This window comes from Diuraphis noxia, unplaced genomic scaffold (genome assembly GCF_037042655.1).
Source record: "Diuraphis noxia isolate RWA-SAM2 unplaced genomic scaffold, SU_Dnox_SAM2 contig0003, whole genome shotgun sequence".
In the NCBI taxonomy this organism is placed as follows: domain Eukaryota; kingdom Metazoa; phylum Arthropoda; class Insecta; order Hemiptera; family Aphididae; genus Diuraphis; species Diuraphis noxia.
Window position 1 is genome coordinate 27749106 of NW_028301713.1, and position 19922 is coordinate 27769027.

The 19922-nt window shown below is 27.3% G+C and overlaps 1 long non-coding RNA gene across 1 annotated transcript; it reads left to right on the forward strand.

The window, feature by feature from the left end:
* Positions 1–7407: 7407 nt before the first annotated feature.
* On the forward strand, positions 7408–19017 carry LOC149057161 (uncharacterized). The gene is made up of 5 exons (XR_016191129.1): positions 7408–7806; positions 17851–17934; positions 18092–18160; positions 18415–18573; positions 18712–19017. It is a non-coding gene; the product is annotated as an uncharacterized LOC149057161 (long non-coding RNA).
* Positions 19018–19922: the final 905 nt, after the last annotated feature.

Genomic DNA, 19922 nt, shown 5'->3' on the forward strand with positions numbered 1-19922 from the left:
ATGTAAATACATATATTATAAATACTTAGTATAACTTATACGTAATAATATATTGTACAACAAATAATTTTAGCTTATATTTATAATTTATTTTTTTTAATAGAAAAAATACTGAAGTACTTTTACCTTAAATTATGTAAACACCAAAAGTTAATTAAATGTATTATATTTATTTTTTTATAGTTAAATGCTTATTAATTTTTACTATTTTAAAGAATATAAATAAATTATAGTGAGTATTTAAAAAAGTTATATAGATGTATAATATATATATACAGGGCGATTTTTTTATCATGAACCACTCATTATTTCAAAAAGTATCAATGTTTTTGAAAATATTTTTTTACAAAGTTCCATGTTGTTAAAAAAACAACGTTTTTATAAAAAAATTATATTTTTTAATATTTTTTATCCTTATAATTTTTTAAGTTTTTTACTTTTTTGAATGGCAACCTAGAGTTTTAATTTCATATTCCAAAGCAGAATATTTTTCTAAGTATTTTGATACGTAAAAATCGAATTTTGGACGAGTAGTTTATGAGTTATAAGTATTTAAAGTTTAGATTGGCGGAGTGGAGTGGTACGGGGTTACCCCGCAAAATGTTTGTCCACTACTCCGCTTGTCTAAACTTTAAATACTTATAACTCATGAACTATTCGTCCAAAATTCGATTTTTACGTATCAAAATACTTAGAAAAATATTCTGCTTTGGAATATGAAATTAAAACTCTAGGTTGCCATTCAAAAAAGTAAAAAACTTAAAAAATTATAAGGATAAAAAATATTAAAAAATATAATTTTTTCATAAAAACGTTGTTTTTTTAACAATATGAAACTTTGTAAAAAAATATTTTAAAAAACATTGATACTTTTTGAAATAATGAGTGGTTCATGATAAAAAAATCACCCTGTATAACTTTTATGTAATAAGTATTATGTTTGATTCATATTTTTTAAATATCAATAATAAACATTTGAGTTTAAAAATTGATATAAAACATCCAAATTCGTTGAAAAAAAATGATAGAATTGGATAATTAAATATTTTTTATTTTTTTATTTACTCTCAGCGTAAACTCTTATAGTTTACAATTATTACTTTAATTGTTTACGGTGAAAGTATTAAAAAAAAAAAAATTATCAAACAATTGTATAATTTTTTTTTTACATCAAATATTCGTCAAGCATGGTGACAAGTTATCATTCAACATCTATATTAACATTTTATCTTATAGCTCAATTTTGTTTTTGTATATATTATATTTTCAAAATATATAAACTATATGTTATTGATGTGTGGAAAATATAATATATATGAAAAAAATTGGTCTATAATATGAATAATTATAATGTAAATAAAGTTGTTGAGTGATTACTCAGGCATCGCAATCAGTTGAAGATTTTATGTTAAGTACAAATAGTCTATTAACGACGGTTATACGTATACAGTATACTCGATTTCGGTTCGATTTATGTGAATATAATGATTCTTTGAGTCATAAATTGTAAAATGGATGCTCGTCTTAAGAGCAAAGTCTTTTGGACACGAATAATTTAACTGCAAAACCAAAAGTTGCATAAATTATAAGAGTACAAGATTAATAATTAAATATAAACTTTCATTTCAAATCATTATTAAATAAATAAAAAAATGACTGCAGATAATAATGTTATCTAAACATATTCAAAGTCTAAAATTTTTAGTATCACCCCTTAAATATCTATCAATATATTCATTTTCAATTTAGACTATCAAATTTTTAATTCATTAAACTGTATCTTTATACTTTCCTTTTTTTTATAAAGTGGATATACAGCAGTTGCTTGTAAAACTTTAATTTGAATTGTCTTAATTATTTGATTCAAGAAGTGTTCATATTCTACTGAATTGAATGATGTGTGGTTTTTTTACAAACTAATTTTGATGATTTGTATATGGCTATACTGAGTTATTATGATTATTCTTTATGTTACGATTTCGGAGAAACTGTGTAATATTGTATTGTTGTTTGTGTATTAACTACAAAAAAAAAAATGATAATGAAAAAACTGGATGAGTTAATTAAGTTATTAAATAAAATATGTATATAATTGATAGAAGATCGTTTATCGATTAGCTGTAACGAAAACAAAAATGTGAAAAGTAAATGGAACTGAAGAGTAAAACACTAAAACCTAATATATAGGGAAATGTTTCATATTAAAAATAGTTTTACCAAATTTGCCTAGAATACAATGACGAAATGTATCATAACAAATTTTTTGATATTATGCGGAGAGGCTTAAAATTATCAAACATTAAGAAAACTTTATCTGTTGATGATGTGTTGTACCAATGTCTATTGTGAGATCCATCGACGAGCTCAGTAAATTTATATATAACAGGGATTATAACTCCTTCTAGGGGGTGCCGCCATTCTATCGATTTGTTCGATGGCATTGTACAATTACCTAATATATTTATATATATATATATATTTTTTTTTTTTTTGAAACAATATTTTGTTCATTATATTACATCATTTGAAAAATAAATCTCAAGACAGAAATCACTTTACGTAAAAAGGTCATGATGATTTTGTCTGGTCGGCCACGACACTAAATATGGTATATTAACACTTCTTCAGGTATATTCTCCATTTTTTTTTTTTTTTAATTGTATTCTTTCCTAAAGTATAATATATTTAGTTAAATATACAATCTCTCGAGGTGTCCCATTCAATTTGTCAACATTTTTGTTTGTAGAAAATGCATTATTTTTATTTGTTTAATGCGAGTACTTACATATAAAATAAAGGCGAACACACCATTATAAAACCAATAGTTCCACTCTACTCAGTATCTAAAATAAAATGTCGATATGTGTCGGTCATAGAACATATTTTATAGTACATGAGCTTGCAGTGTATATTGGTTATCGTATATTGGAAATAAATGAATAAAACTAATAAATAGCATTAGAGGTATAACGTGTGGCTTGCAAATATATATTATGAACTACATATCTTGTTCTAAGAAAATCAAGGCTGAGCAAGTTAATGGTACCTATATTTTTAACTTAGTTAAGTTCACATTAAGCTAACAAACACTATTAACTTCAATTTATAAGTTAAATTATTTTGATTTTTTTTTTTAATGCATTGGAAATGTATAATATCTTATATAGCATAGACTATAGATGCATATATGAATATATATCTATACCATTATCGTGTATGTAATTTAAAACCTGTAGTTCTGTATAATTTAAGAACTATGAATAGCATATGTTTCATGCCGGGTTCATTTAAATTCAAATTTGATTGTAAATGTTCTTACTGTATTGCATAACATTTATAATTCAAAAATAAATAAACTAAAAAAAAATTAATTAATTAAAAAATATTTAAAAAACTATTATATTTCTATTTATAAGTGGTGAATATTATATATATATATATATATGTATATGTATACATTTTACAACTAGGTTATTCGAAATATTTATTTAAATTTTAATTACAGCGTCAACTGTATGAACTATGAATGTATAAAACATGTATGTATAATACACCGTTATAGGTAGGTAGAGATTTTGGCATTAAAATTATTATAATATAAAATATAATACAATATAAATCAAAATGGCCACAGTTAAGGATAATCGTATAATAATATTGCATTAAATATTAATGAATAATAAATAATAACTAACGAGTTTGTAATGAGTATAATGATGGACATTGGCTTCGAGAGCTCGTATTTTATGAATATTATTAATAATATGATATTATTATTCATAATAAGTTTTTTCTAGGCGTAAAGGCCTAAGTCAATTACAAGTTCTGAGTTTTGAATCGTTGCTTTTAAAATACGATTTAAATTTGTATACGATCAAAAATAATATTATACATAATATAGTATATTATACTTGTTGGAATATTTAAAATACCGTTTGGTTTTATTGATATTCGTTTTTCGTGTGAAAAACTGTTAATAAAAAAATTTAGTTAGTTCTCCTCGGTATACCATGTCCACTTGAAGTAATGAAATAATATTAATTAATATTAATTATTTATTTATCAAATATTGTATAATTTTACGTCCTACAAATTTTCGAATTCTTTCATACTAAATAATTTCACAACATCCCGGTCACGGGCGGCATCGTTCTTTGGGCATTTCGCGGTGTCTAGAGAGAGAGGCTGCCGCCCCCCAACCGGGCATGGCAGAAACCTACGGGTGCCCATTCAAAATTCTGCCGAAAACCCACGTGTTAAAAACCTACTGTACGTTCCCCAGGCTAATGAACTCAGTTTTCGAAGCCTTAACCCTAAAAAAAAAAATTCACAACATGTATACTCAATTAAAATAACACTCTATATTTAACGGAACTAACTAACCAAACGTAATTATATAGATTAATTCTATCATCCAATCAGTATGCGACTTTGAGTAGGTATCAAATACTTCATATTTGTATACCCATAAATAACATAATATTATTAATATAATATTAGAAATCTCAACAGTATTATCGTAAACAATCTATGACATAATTGTACACAGCATAGTATGTAGGTCCGTACTTAGGATTCCAGTGATACAAGTGTATTGGTAAGTACCGTTAGTTAAAATATTTAAGAATGTAATGTAATATATAAAATAGTTAAAGCAGTGTATGTAAAATATATCTAAGAACCTAAAAATTGAATTATATAGCTAAGAAATTCATGGTAGAAACAAGCAATCATACAAATAAATAAAAAATATTACAAACAATGTCAACGATCAGTGTGTTCCTATTATATCACCTATTAAATTTGAATATTACCTGTCAATTAAAAAATTTTAAAACATCACAATTTTACAATTTTTTGTAGTTATTTTTAAAAATATGAATTGCTTTCACTCACTGAAATGTTTTCATATTTTTACTAAATTACTCGATAAAATCATTATTTTTACATTTTTAGTAAAGTTGATTTCTTAAATCAAAAAAAAATTAAGCGGTTTTCGATAATTTTTTTTTTATACTTAATACATAATATGTACTACATAGTTTAAAGAAGACTATTAGTCGTGTATCACATTTAAAAACTACACTACTCGTACAATATCTGCATTATATTTCAATTTCGATTTTCTTATTTTTCTATTCGATAATACATTTACTGCTAGATATATCGATCCGAAAAAATCTATCATAACTATTAATGAAACTGTCCACAATAAATCAAATTTTTTATTAAAATTTAAAACTTTTACAACTGATCACTTGCGATTGTAGATCGTTCAAATACGCAATATATATTTATTATATCAATGACGAATACAACAACACGTCAACAAATATAAATCATATAGGTACAGAGTGGACTATGTACAGTAGCAATGTTTTCCTGTTTATCTGCCTTACTATAAGACAGTGGTCCACTCTGTATACACAGTTCTGATGCAGCGTGATATTAACTATATTATTATTATTATTATTATTATTGTATCGACATATAAATATATTAAATTTCACGTAATAAATAGCACTCCGCGAGAACATTAAATCGTACCTATAATGTAAAACAAAACATCATCGACTATAGGTATGCGAATATATTCATTTATGTTTATAAACCTATAATATTTTAAAGTGGATTATTTATTATAGGTATATATATGTTGTGTATGTTATATATTATATAAAAGTTATCGGTAATATATATTACTTAGTGTTTTTTTATGGGCCTGTGTGTATTGGAACTTACATGGAAACCGGAGACTATTATTAATCGGTCATTGAAACTTGAAACTTAGGACGGTGCAGGTACTCTCAAATACGTTTTAAGTAACTCGTCAATTTTTTATATTAAATTCGATTATATTTCGCCCTTAAGGGGACTTCTAAACTTGAACTTTTTTATATTTATTCTCCGCGCCCGTGCTGTAGGTAATATTAAAATATATAGTATTATATTATTATATACCAGTTTTCATCAAAATATTAGCTGGAATTTAAATCGTGTTGGCTTTTACTTTTTAATTAAAACTGACTTAATTTTTCATCATGAGGTACGATTTGCCATGGATTATAATTTTTCGTAAAAACGTTCTAACGGTGTTACGCGCTTAATTATTCCGCGCATGTAAAGTTTTAAATCAAAATATTATATCTTATGAAAAATTTTACTCGAGGATTCCTGTTATTATTTTAAGACTACCGTCGAGACGGAATAAAATTAGAATAATGGGAAAGTACTTGCTCTGTGTAAAATCATTGCGGCATCAATTTATAATGGATAGTTTTCCTTTTACATATTTTATATCATTCCTGAAATATGTTTTGAAACAGAATATTTTACCAATCGAATAACTTCCGTATACATTTAAAAATTAAATATTGTAATTTATTATTGTATTATACTTACCCAACTAACCAAGCATAATATTATTATTCGATTGTTATTGTTTTAAAACTTTTTTTTAAAGATAAGTACACACCGCTGTTATCAGATTTTTGATTGGAAAAATAATTCAAATCTTTCAAACATCGATAAGTAATTTATTATACAAAATTGAAAAAAACATCTCAACGAATTTATTATCATAACTTATTTTTGAATTGTTTTAGTTGTAACAAACTATAATTTTCCTGAAGTTTTAAATATTGGCAAAGTATACATATTTTATAATCACTCATAAAAATATATACAGTGTTTACAAAACATTAAAGGCCGCCTCGTGCAGACCGAGTCTTCTGACCGGATCAGGTTTTTATCATTATTATTACTACCCAATGTTTATCTTTCAAAGGGCCCTATACATTTTCGAGTTAAAAGTTAAAATTAAATTTGAAGTAGGTACGTGGATGATACAAGAAAGAGGGCATAGAATATCGTGCATATAAAATCGATTAACCATATATCATTATATTATTGACTTGACGACCAATATCAATATTTTTCTGTGCCGATCAACAGCTGCGCCCATCTGTTATTATTATACCCGTTCTTGTTGTTTTACGACCCGCCGCGGTAAAACGTGTGCAATTTAATAATGAAGTTTTTACATACACTGTCGTTATTACACTCACACATACAAGAAGAATAACCCTTTAGTGAAAATGATTGCAAATCACGTGACATATGTTGCTGCAAATAATTGTATGGTAAAATGTTTCCACAACTTTGTGCAGATAAGTTTTAACAAGCTCGTAAAACTATATATTACGATACACAATAATAATAGGTACATACGAAGGATAATAATAGCTACAGTTGTTAATAACGATGATTATTATTATTATTATTATCATCATTGTTATTGTTCTGCAACAGATTAAACTGCAATCGTTGTCGAAGTTTGTTATTCGAAACAACTAAAACACCATTAACGCCATATCGACGTCCACACGCATAGACTTGCCGGAACGATAATGTAATAACAATAGTCTCGAATCCATTTTGATTGTCGTCTGCTGCAGTTTTAATACATAGTAGACTTCAATAGCTCAACACATAGGAAATAACATTTACTGTGAGTGCGTTAAGTGCGCAGAGTTCGGATTTGAAGGCAAATGCCTTCTTTCTTTCTTTTTGGATTAAAATGGAAAAATAATTTTTGAATTATAATTTATTTTATTTAATTTCTTAGATAATAGTTGAGTATTTTTATTCCTCTTTCATTATCTAATTCCTTGATATTCGTCTGCATGTACGAGTACAATGTACATTATCGACGGTAGAAATTGATAAGAGCTTGTGAAAACGACGAATTGTCGATGTTATGTTTAAAATTAGTTTCAATAGGATTTATTGATGATATCGATAGCGGTAAGTTAGTTCATTGTTTTTTTAAAGTAACCGTACTCTACCTATCGCTTTTTAATACTAACTAGTCGAATCTACTGAGATCTATTAAATTTTCCAGTTAAATTTGTAAATGCTTCTTTGGCATTTTAAATGCTTTTCTTATTGATTTTATAACCTTCAAATCCTAACCTTAATTATAAGTTTTAAAATAAAATTGTATTTTATAAATTGTTTATAATCGTTTGTTATAATATATTTGTATGTATTATTATGTATCAAAGTTGGTCAACGCCAAAATATCAACAACTCTATCATCGAGAACAAGTTGATAGACTCAAATTAATATTTTTAGTTAAAAAATATTTGATTTAACTCTATAAGGACGTTGAAATTAAAATAGATTGTCCAGATATAAAAAACAAAAATATTTTTGATTACCACTCGTGTGCGTTAGTTATTTTTTCAGTTTGTACAGGTGTTATGTCTCATGGTTGTAGGTATAGTTGTTTTTCTGCATTAAAAAAAATATAATTCTCTACTATTTAGTTATATTCAGCTCTATTTATAATCTATTGCAGTGGTTCTTAACCTTTTGTAGAACACGGACCTCCGATGAAAGGTTTTTAGAAATAGTGGACCCCCACCAATTTTTTATTGAATATCAATTTTTTACAAAACATTTAATGTTATCACAAAATTAAAATAATTATTTTATATTACGTAAACATTATAGAAGTAGACATAAAAAAACATACACGTTTATATCCTGGACCCCCAGGGGTCCGTGGGCCACAGGTTAAGAACCGCTGCTCTATAGTAACCTAGAGTGACTTTTTTGTCTAAAAGTCGAACCTACTATAATTACCAATAGATACTTGTTAAATACGATATTATAATATATTAACATATTTTATTTTAATACGATATTCGAAAATAAATATTCGGTAATATGATAAGAATAAAATATAATCTTAATTCTTGAAAATACAACATTTCAACTTTTCTAAGTACCTAAATAATTAAATTAATAATCCAGGATATCTAAATATTTTAAGTCCACAAGCCATTATATTGGTTAAAAACATAATATACAATACATCACGCATTTCCATGAGAGTGTGACAAAAATGTTAAGCAGATCTAAAAATCGGAACAATCCACGCCTGCAATGTGGGTCATTTTGATACACTATGTACAACGTATTTTATTTTACCATAAAACATCGACCAGCTTGTTTTTATTTTACGACGTTTGTCGGGTGAAACGCCTAAATGGTTGATTATATGATATCACCGAGTACTCGAATCGGATGATAGAGTAGGTATAGTATAGTGTCATTCGTGTTCATTGTTCAGCCCATTATGACTATACATCGTGGTACCATATATTAACTACTTAATATAACTTTATGTGTGGTACGACGTGCATAATAAAATGTGTATAATGTACGAACATAAAATTCGATTATTGAATTATAATAATCTAAATTCGTGTGTTTTAATTACGAGAAATATAGAATGTTCACCGCGGTATTACATATGTAATATAGGTATATAGGAACATGGCATTTGTATTATCGGAGTAATACATTATGTAATGTAGTAGTCAAGTTCCGACAAATCGATAAACTATGATATGGTGTGCGAATAAAATATCATAAAACTGCGATTTTCAGTATCAATAATAAACAATCGTAATATACAGCTCTAGCAAAGAACGTTAGTTGTAAATGTCACTTTTTATAAATTTTGTGGAATTTCGGAACTCGGAATCACTAATCATCGTGATAATAATATTTATAAGCGTAGGGAAACTAACTGAGTTTCTGATATAGTTATTGTGTTAAACTTCCTCGGTTACAACATATTAACTCTGCTATTAATTATTATTATTATAACACCTAATTTTGGTTACTTAAACGGTGAAATAATAATTAATTACATGTTTCTACACGTTTGTACTCGTATATTAATATGTATACACAAAATAATAACAGCAATAAGTACCGATATTCATCGTTTTGCCGGTAGAAAATTCTAACATTTTAAAATTCGCATTCAAATAAAAATTGCTAGGTTCATCATTGTACTCGATCGTACTTAACATAAGTACCTATTTGTAAATATTGCAGTGATAACTTTAACTTTAGATTTTTTAGTAAATCCAACATTGGTCAAACATAATAATTATAATTGGTATAATAATGTGATATCGTTACATTTTGAAATTATGCACCATAACGAGTAATATGATACGAGTAACATAATCTTGACTCTATTATTGATAGTAATTTGCATATAACTTAACATCAATGATAATATTTTTTAGTTATTTACAAACATTTAAATGACCACATCCTACGACAATATAGCCTATACATAGGCATATACTACTATTGCTGCCATTCTTGTGTAGTTACTATAATAGTTTCCTACAAAACAACAAAAGTCTTACACGTAACTAGTATAGTAGCTTATATAGTCTTACACATATTTCGTCCCCGTCAGTTATTGATTATTGATTGACAACAATTATTATCATATTATATTAATATAAAATACAATATATTCACCAGGTAAGGTTACTGAACAAAACAGCCTTCATTTGAAAAATAGAAGTTTTTATCGCGACTCGACACTACTTACATGATATTTAGAGTGTATATAAACTTAATATATAGATCTATGTTGGATATAAATCATATTATAAAATACTACTTTTATTTGGTATATACTTTTAAAAAAATGTGAATTAATCGGCCGTAGCTATTTTCCTCCAAAAACGAGATACCGTTTTCCTCCACTTTCCATTTTCCTCCAATAAACTTACATAACTTTTTCCTAGTTCCTTAAGTATCACTTTTTTTAGTCGTTAGAATAAATCGTCAATTGCTTTTCACTTACACGCATTATTCACTATTTGTCAATTTACTTTTTTTGGTGATGGCAAATGATTATGTACATTTTTGTGTTATTCATCGGCTACTATTTCTTCATTTTTATTAGTGTATATAACTGCTTGACAAGTCGTTAAATAACATCGCCAACGTGATAATTCAGATTTTGACTTATATGCTAAAAAATATTTATAACTATCACGAAATATCAAAGGTTTTCCTCGAGAACTTTCAATAAACATCGCTTTTTCAGACATGTTAAAAATTAAAATTTGCTAAACTTTAAAACATACTATAGGCACTACGGCGTACGGTAAGCTACTAAAAATATAGTCTTATTGGTACGAGTATTTAGTATATTGTCTAACTGTCTAACTGTCTAACTGTCTAACTGTCTAACTCATAATCATTGACATTTGATGATACACAATATAACAATGAAAGTAAAATATATATACGTATATGACCGTATATGTTGTATATTTACGAATCTTTATTAGGCTTAATCAAAGTTAAAATCGACTGTTATAAACTGCGTGTGCTGTCAGACACTTAGACTAGCGTTTTTCCCTAGCCGATAAGAAGGCGATCAGAATTTAATCAACAGATACGCGCAAAATGTGATCCTATAGCCATACTCTATTTTTATAATACGAAACGCAACACTGCAACACTGACTAAAATATTGGAGGAAAATAGACATAATTTTAGTCAAAAATAATGTGAAGGAAAATGGAAACCAACCTTTTTTTGTTTTTGGCGGAAAATGGACAGTGGAGGAAAACGGAATCTCGTTTTTGGAGGAAAATGGTACCGCCCAATTAATCGACTAAAAAATGAAATATCGAACCCGAACCTGCGTGGGTCACCACCCCTAATCTAACCTAACCCAACCTTATGTGCACGTCATACAATTTATTGTAGGTATATACGCATTATATTATACTAAAGAAGTAGGTGAGGGGGAGCTAAGAAATATACTGTGACGCATTTTGTAGTGATACATTTAAAAATAGATTTTGTGACTACGCACAGCCATTTACACGTCACTTCATTTTATTCTATTATTGTCGGATAGACACCTCGTCAGTTGCCGTGTTATCTTTCGATCTTTCGCGTCAATAAATGTGCGTGCAGTTAAACAATGATAATAATTTTACGTCAAACAGATAGCTGTAATACCGCTTTAATAACTGGATCGGACCTTTTACCGATATTCATTTCGTTGATACTGTGTATTATTTTAATATACATCAGAACTATCGATAAACAACTATTTACATTATAATGTAATACGCAACTACGCTTATTGAAACGATCGAAAAATATTACCGTTAAGTAAACTTAATAAAAATGTCATCTATCAAAATATTAAACCTTATACCATGGCGATTTTGAAATACAGCTGTTCAAACGTGTACAAACATGCAAAAAAAAACCCCCGACATTAGTTTTTCCTTTATAATTGACTGATTTTACATTAGTTTTACATTATTTATACTATTTTAAAATAAATATGATATCTGTGAGTATATAGCTATATAGGTACTATCTTAATTGAAATATTAGTTGTCGGAAAAACTAAGAACATAAAGGCGTTTAGAAAAAAAAAAAGAGGTTCGAGAAACACACAATATCTGTGGATATATCAACTTCTGCGAAGTGAATTTATGAATATATTTTACGTCCATAACTTTCTACAGACTTAAACTATATAACGCTATTCGTGCATTACTTCGACGAGATTAACTTAGTTCAGAAAACTCTCTGTGTAGCAAAAAAAAAAGGTTCGTTTTTGAATAAATACAAACAGAATTTAATGTTAGACCTAACAATGTAGCTTAGCATAAAAATAATGTCGTTTCCCTGAACCAAAACGGAAGTGCGCCGGATATCGTCAATTCCATTACATGATACTATTGAATACTATTCTGATTATATTTAAAATATTTAATAGCTTTGTGGCACATGTTCGTCTATGATTTCATTTAACTCTCCTGCAGTTTTAAATGATATGTGTTGTCTACGATAATAATATACCTCTTTGTCAGTGACATAATATTATTATTATTTTGTATAATTATGATGTCCGAATAATAATTATTGCAGTCGTTGGTATAATGACGTATAAACCGTTTTCTGCACAGAACCAAATTAGGGAAGTAATCTAAACCAAGAACGATGTTCAAAAGTAAAATATTACACCTGTCAATGATTGTTTAATGTTAGACGAATAATTAATTTTACTGTGGTCGAACGGACAGCAACATGACAGTTGTAGTTAGCAGGTATAGTTAAGACAATTAAAAAAAAACCACATGTCATGCCTAATCTGCCTGCTTGGGAAAAGTTGTTCGAGTTTAGTTAAGTGATTCGGATTTATATCGTATAAATAATGTTATATTATAATTAATGTCATATTTTATTTATATTCTATCATATACCTATAACTATTATATGCATTTGTAAGAATAATTCGCAATAAATCTAGAAACGTCTTGGTCGGTGAGTATTGTTTCTCGTCGTGACACAGGCATCGAACGACATGAATTTTTAATTATCCGCGATATTCTTCTTCTTACGAGGACATACATGTGTGTGTGCTACACAATAAATAGAGCTCGGATTTTAAAGCATAATAAATAACAGAAAAAGGACAATATTGTTTTTTTTTTAAAGCGGGTAAGTAAGTGAATGTCGCTCTGCAGTACAGTAGGTTACAGTGGGTTACTGTAATGGATGGCATTAAATTTGAATTAATTGATGTAATATCATTGTATACGAAAAACGATTCTGAGTGGAGATGGTTTTTCAGTATAATATATGTTATACTATTAATATATTGTTATAATTCAAAAAAAAAATCCGTAATTATTTAATTTTATAATTATAAATTCGTGAAATCGTACGTTTTTTCTCCTTTAACCGCTTTTATTTCGAGTACCGTTTCGAAAATCGAAAAATGACCTTTCTAAAGTACCAAATCAAGAACATTACCTTTCAGAAAATATACTACACTTGATACTTTTGAGCAAGTTCATGGGAAAAAAAGTGTTTACAGAATAAAAAGAAAAAGAAATAAACATCATTGTAAAACCAATACATTCCTCGCTCTGCTCAGAATCTAAAATCAAAAATGAAGAATGGTCAAAAAATTAACATGAATTAATAGTAAAACTGAATAAAAAAAGATTTAAAAATGAATTTAAATTTATAAAATAACATATTACCTACCATGTATTTGGAAAGATTTTCAGTAGTGAAACTGACTCTATTGTCTGACAGAATAAACATTCATATATAAACATGCAGGTACATTAGAAAACCATGCAATATAACCATTTAGTTCGTACTGCGTATTCCGAATTTTCTTATTTATTAAATTAAATTGTTTTTATTGCTATAGCATATACATATAATATAATACACAAATTCCACAGCTAGAATAAATGAAAAAAGTAAAAATAAATTGGTTTACTTGGAATGAGAATGACGTGAAATGTATTTATGTATATAAAAATTAGATTTCTATCTCATACATAAAAAAAGAAGCATTTGCTTTAAAATCCGAGCGCTAACAAATATTATTGACATCATCATTATGTCATACGGATAATAATTTAGAAGCATATTGTTTTTATATTTTTTATAGTAGATGTACACTCTTGGTTAATAATTGATCAATTGGTTAATAGTAAACATATTTCGCTTCCCACTTGTTGTATGACTGTTATTTGTATAAATGGTGTGGTTAAAAATATATTTTAATTAAAAATTATATATTATAAATCATTTATTTTTCTAAAATGCAATATTAATTTTATGAAATGTTGTATTTAAAAGTGTTGATTGTATTTTATTGTATAAAATAGGTAAATTTTTGCATACCAAATTTTGAACGAAATAAGACGTGTTAAATTATTGTTGGTTTGTCGAACATTGGATGTCGAAGTATAACTGATGAACAAAATTAATTTCCTACAAAAAACTGTAAGGAGGTATTTACAGATAAGATATCGATAATTGAGATATTTAAGAGCTTATAATCAAACATTATTCTCAGTCGCTGAAACCCCTAGGACGAAACTCGTACATGTTACGAGAAAACCGCGACGCAACTCGGATGTGTCGAGACAAGACTGCGGACACAACTCGGAAAAAATATCATTTAGGAACGCAGCTTGAATGCACCGGTATGTTCATAATAATATATTATAAAACGGTATATTTTATTTTATAGTTTATAATCATCAATAATATTCATATTATTACTACCTTAAAGAATTAAACTCGTGGGCTAAGAGTAATAAAAAAGTTCTATGTTGCTTTATTTTTCAAAATTTACTGTTCCAAATATTTCTTATAAGTTTCCAATGGTGCATGTCTTAAGCTAGAAATTAACTTGACACGAGTAGTAATGAATGAGATATACACAAAGCAAAAAGGATTACGATGGCTTTAAACAATCCTTAAATATGCTATTCTGTAAAATAAGATATTTTGACGTAGAACCTTTTATTTACTCTAAGCAGACGAACTGCACTTTTACTCCGCAGGCCACTATTGTGCACAAAACGTGCAGTTATATAACATCACATAATATGATAGGCGTCTGTGAAACAATATTAATTATATAAATTTAAAGATTTGACGCGTGTTTAAAATAATAATATAATACCCAGTCGGTAATAATACATTACGTAGCATACTCCCTAATGACTTTACCTCCAAAACGTGACGACGGCGCCACGGCGGTAAGTTCATATTATATGGCTGAGCTGGTGGTGGTTTGTCGTATAATTTTCGTTTTCACGATTTGAAGACTATTATTGCACCACACAGCCCGGGTTACCCACGTCGTAGTGGGTACGTCTTATGTGCGTCATAATATTTTTCCTCGGTCGGCCGTCACCTTCGCAGGATGTACAAGCATAAAAATAATGGTCCCCATTAGATGTGTACATATATAGGTATAGCTACTGTGCAGGATGTGTGGGCGAACATAACGCGTCATTTTTTTTTTCCACTAAAAAGTATTATTTATCGCGTTTTTCTGACGATCAAGCACACATTACACGGTCATGTTAAATTTATATATACGCCAACAAGCGCGGGTATACGCCGCATTAATACCTGTTGCATAATGGATCAACTACACATGCCCACGCAATAACGCGGTCGATAACAGTGCGAACTCATAAACCACCAACTTTTGCGACAATGAATTTTAAATAATATATTATTTTCTAAGGATTGGAGCTTAACCCAACCTAATATTTCCATCGACAAGTCTACAGTGTAAGTGAATTATAGAACACTGCACCACACGCCAAGTGGTAGTATAATGAAATAAAATAAATTTATATTATAGTAACAGAAACGAAGAAAACTGAAATCTCGCGCCCGGGCACACGTAACAACCATGCACGATTTATTACTTAACCTATATGCATTTTATAGAAACATTAAAATGCAGCTAATTGTTATTATTATTTGTTTTCAAGTAAATATATGATAATCATGATATTCCGTCTCCAATATTATCATAATCTCAGGATTTTTAGATTTTTAGATCAAATTAGATTTAGATGTATTGTAGATAACTATTATAATATTATATTGATTATCAATAACCTAACCTAATGATAGCATAACTTTACTATCAAAGACTTACGAGGTCACTATAAGACCTGTTATGGTTATAAATAATATGTATATATATGTATTATATAAGCAAATGTGAGGTATAACTATAAAGAAATAAGAAAGAAATGTAGCACATGGATTAAATTTTTAAACTTATTTTTTTATTATTCTAATTATATTTAATTGCAATCAAACTATATTTAAATTGAAAGTAAATATACATATTTTATATTAGTGACCAGTTAGTATGTTTGAGAGGGCTAGCTAAGTAAGTTTTAGTTTAAATGATTAAACCGCATTGTATTAATTGCTCTCGTATAACTGGGGTTTAACATAGGTACCTGACTATAATATAATGGAAGAACGTAATCATGAAAATTAATCATGAAAATTACTAAATATATATGTATATAATTTATATACATATGTATATACATTATAAGGTATAGATACTAATGAATATAAATTAGTTATGAAACTGAAAAGTTATAAAAATGTCTATCATTTTAAATGCGATATACTATACATTTAAATTATAAACATCAATCTCTACCTCAGTGGATAAAAATCCATTATTAAATTAAGGAATACCCAATACGAGAGATTATTAATATCATACACTTTAAGTCAAAAAAAAGCTACAACATTAAGCACATAATCTTATCGAAATCGGGGAGTAGTTTAAATTAGTCTTTGGTATATTTTTGCTACCTATATCATATCTGGCTTAAATTCAAATATAAACAACTAATATTCATAATAAAAACATTAGTAGATACCCAAAAATATATTGTAAATAACATTAATTTGACAATTGAACGCCTTCCTAGACGGACGATTACGTATTTCATTTATAACTTGTATACTGTTAACAATATGATGATAAAATCATTAATAGCACTGGGTACGGTGACGGGGATTGCAGGTTGTTTGTTATGGCTTAGAAGACGGAATTTGTATAAAAAAACGATAGGAGATTTGAAGGTAAACAAATTATAATTATGCGTTTACGTGTGGTATTTAAATTAGTTTGGTTTTATAAAAGTTAAACATTTTACGACAAATCCTAATCTAATATTATGCCGCCAATTAACTATTATGGGAGTTTCTGAAATAATTACAGGTATTAGGAACGTGTTATAGACTCGCTCCAATGTTTATGGTAGAAGAAAAACTATTTTTTGATAACGATGTATAGGCAAGTTTTAACTGATGTTTATTAGGTGCTTAAAGTCAAACAAATATTTTTCCTGTAAGTAATCGCATAAGAATTTATTTTCGATTCGAAACGCATAAACCAAATATTTATAAACCTTCATTGTACATAATTCTTGGATAGTGTTTAGGTGTTAAATTACAATTGAATAGTTTTAAATATAATATATGGTGCTCGGTAATCAGAGTCCTGAATAATATTTAGGATAGTTTTTCGGAATAATAAATTAACTTTTTACAAACGTAAAAGTTAAATACACTTATACAAGCAATTAGGCTTTATGAAATATTGTTATTTAAAATTTTAGACCGAACAAGATCTGGTGCATGGTTTGAGTTCTTCAACAGCTGAGCAAAACATAGATGATAATGATATTCCAATGACCGATTCCGTAATATGAACATAATTAATTAATATGTATTTTAAGTTTTAAAATGTTATTAAGAAATAATTATTAGTTACAAAAAAATAAAAAATAATTCTCTCTTGTAAATGGTCAAATGTATTGCGTTTATCCGTTAACAATTAAAATTATGTAATTTTTTCAGGTTATGTTATTTTCAAGCCCTGAAGAGCCAAAAACTTTGTTACCGAGTGATGAAATTTTATTACCGGAGGTAAATAATAAAATATTTTATTTAAGTTATCCCCCGCCCTTATTTGAGATTTTTCACATTTTACACCTCGTATTTACGGACCTTGTTATTTTATATCACATTTTATTACTAACTTTCGTTGTAATTATTTGGCATAAGTCACAAATAATTTATAAGTAAAATTTAGAACTTATCTCATAGATCAACATAATATGTTTTTACTGTGAAATTATTAAAATTTTAAATAAACCCATCAATTTTAACATAATTTACAGATGATAATTAATAAGGAGAAGGAAAAACAATTAATAGATCCTTTAGCACTGCTAAATCAACTAACACCAGGAATCAAATATGTATACGACGTTATGAAAAAACCCCTTCAACCATCAGAGTAAAAGCAACGATTCATAGAATACCTTTTGTTGCACGAGGTAATTTATTATGTTGTTACTACTTCTATTATCAACTGACATTTATAATAAAAATTGTCCATTACTTTAAATATTTCGTGTAATTTAAACTCAGAAAAAAATAATCACTTAATATTGGTATTAATTTTTATTTTACAGCACAAACAATAGAAGCTGCGAAAATCAAAATTAGCATAATGGCACTTTACTATTTTTATGGATATAATGATTTACGATATTCTTTACATTTCTACCTTTTTCATTAATAAACACATAAAATTACATTTTAATTTCAGCTATAACCATATGCTTGGAGTGACAGAAGGATGGAGTTCGCCTGGATCATTGTAGAAGATTAGATAAGTGCAAAAAACAAGAAAATACAATTTGTTAATTATTATATATATTTTTTTTATTCGATTCCTGGTGTTACCAAGTTGATTTAGCATTGCTAAAGGATCTAATTATTGCTTTTATTTCTCCTTATTAATTATTATCTATAAATTATGTTAAAATTAAAGGATTTATTTAAAATTTTAATATTTTCACAGTAAAAAAATATATAATATTTAACTCAGGCATCGAGTTTCTACGTCACTGCAATGATGTGTTATTACAGTGATCTGTGTAAAAATTAATAATAAAATTGGTTAATTTAATGTATTAGTTATTTTTTTTTATTTTAACGCTTATTAATTATTGCTATTTTAAAGAATATGAATAAATTATAGTGAATATTTAATAAAGTTATATAGGTGTATAATGTATATAACTTTTATGTAATACTTATTATGTTTGATTGATATTTTTTAAATATCAATAATAAACATTTGAGTATAAAAATTTATTAAAACATCCAAATTCGTTGAATAAAAAATGATAGAATCGGATAATTAAATAGTTTTTATTTTTTTATTTAGTACTCTCAGCGTAAACTATTATAGTTCGACAATTACTTTAATAGTTTACAGTGAAAGTATTAAAAAAAAATTTTTATCAAACAATTGTATAATTTTTTTTTTTTACATCAAATATTCGTCAAGCATGGTGACAAGTTATCACTCAAATCTACATATATTAACATTTTATCTTACAGCTCAATTTTGTTTTTGTATATATTATCTTTCTAAAATATATAAACTATACATTATTGATGTGTGGAAAATATAATATATATGAAAAAAAAATGTTGTATAATATGAATAATTATAATGTAAATAAAGGTGTTGAGTGATTACTCAGGCATCGAGTTCCTGCGTCACTTTAGTCATATCGTAGTTGTGGATTGATAATATTTTGCTTTCCTTCCATCAAACTATAATATTATATTACATAATGTGAGATAATGGATTAAGAAATATAAATGGACC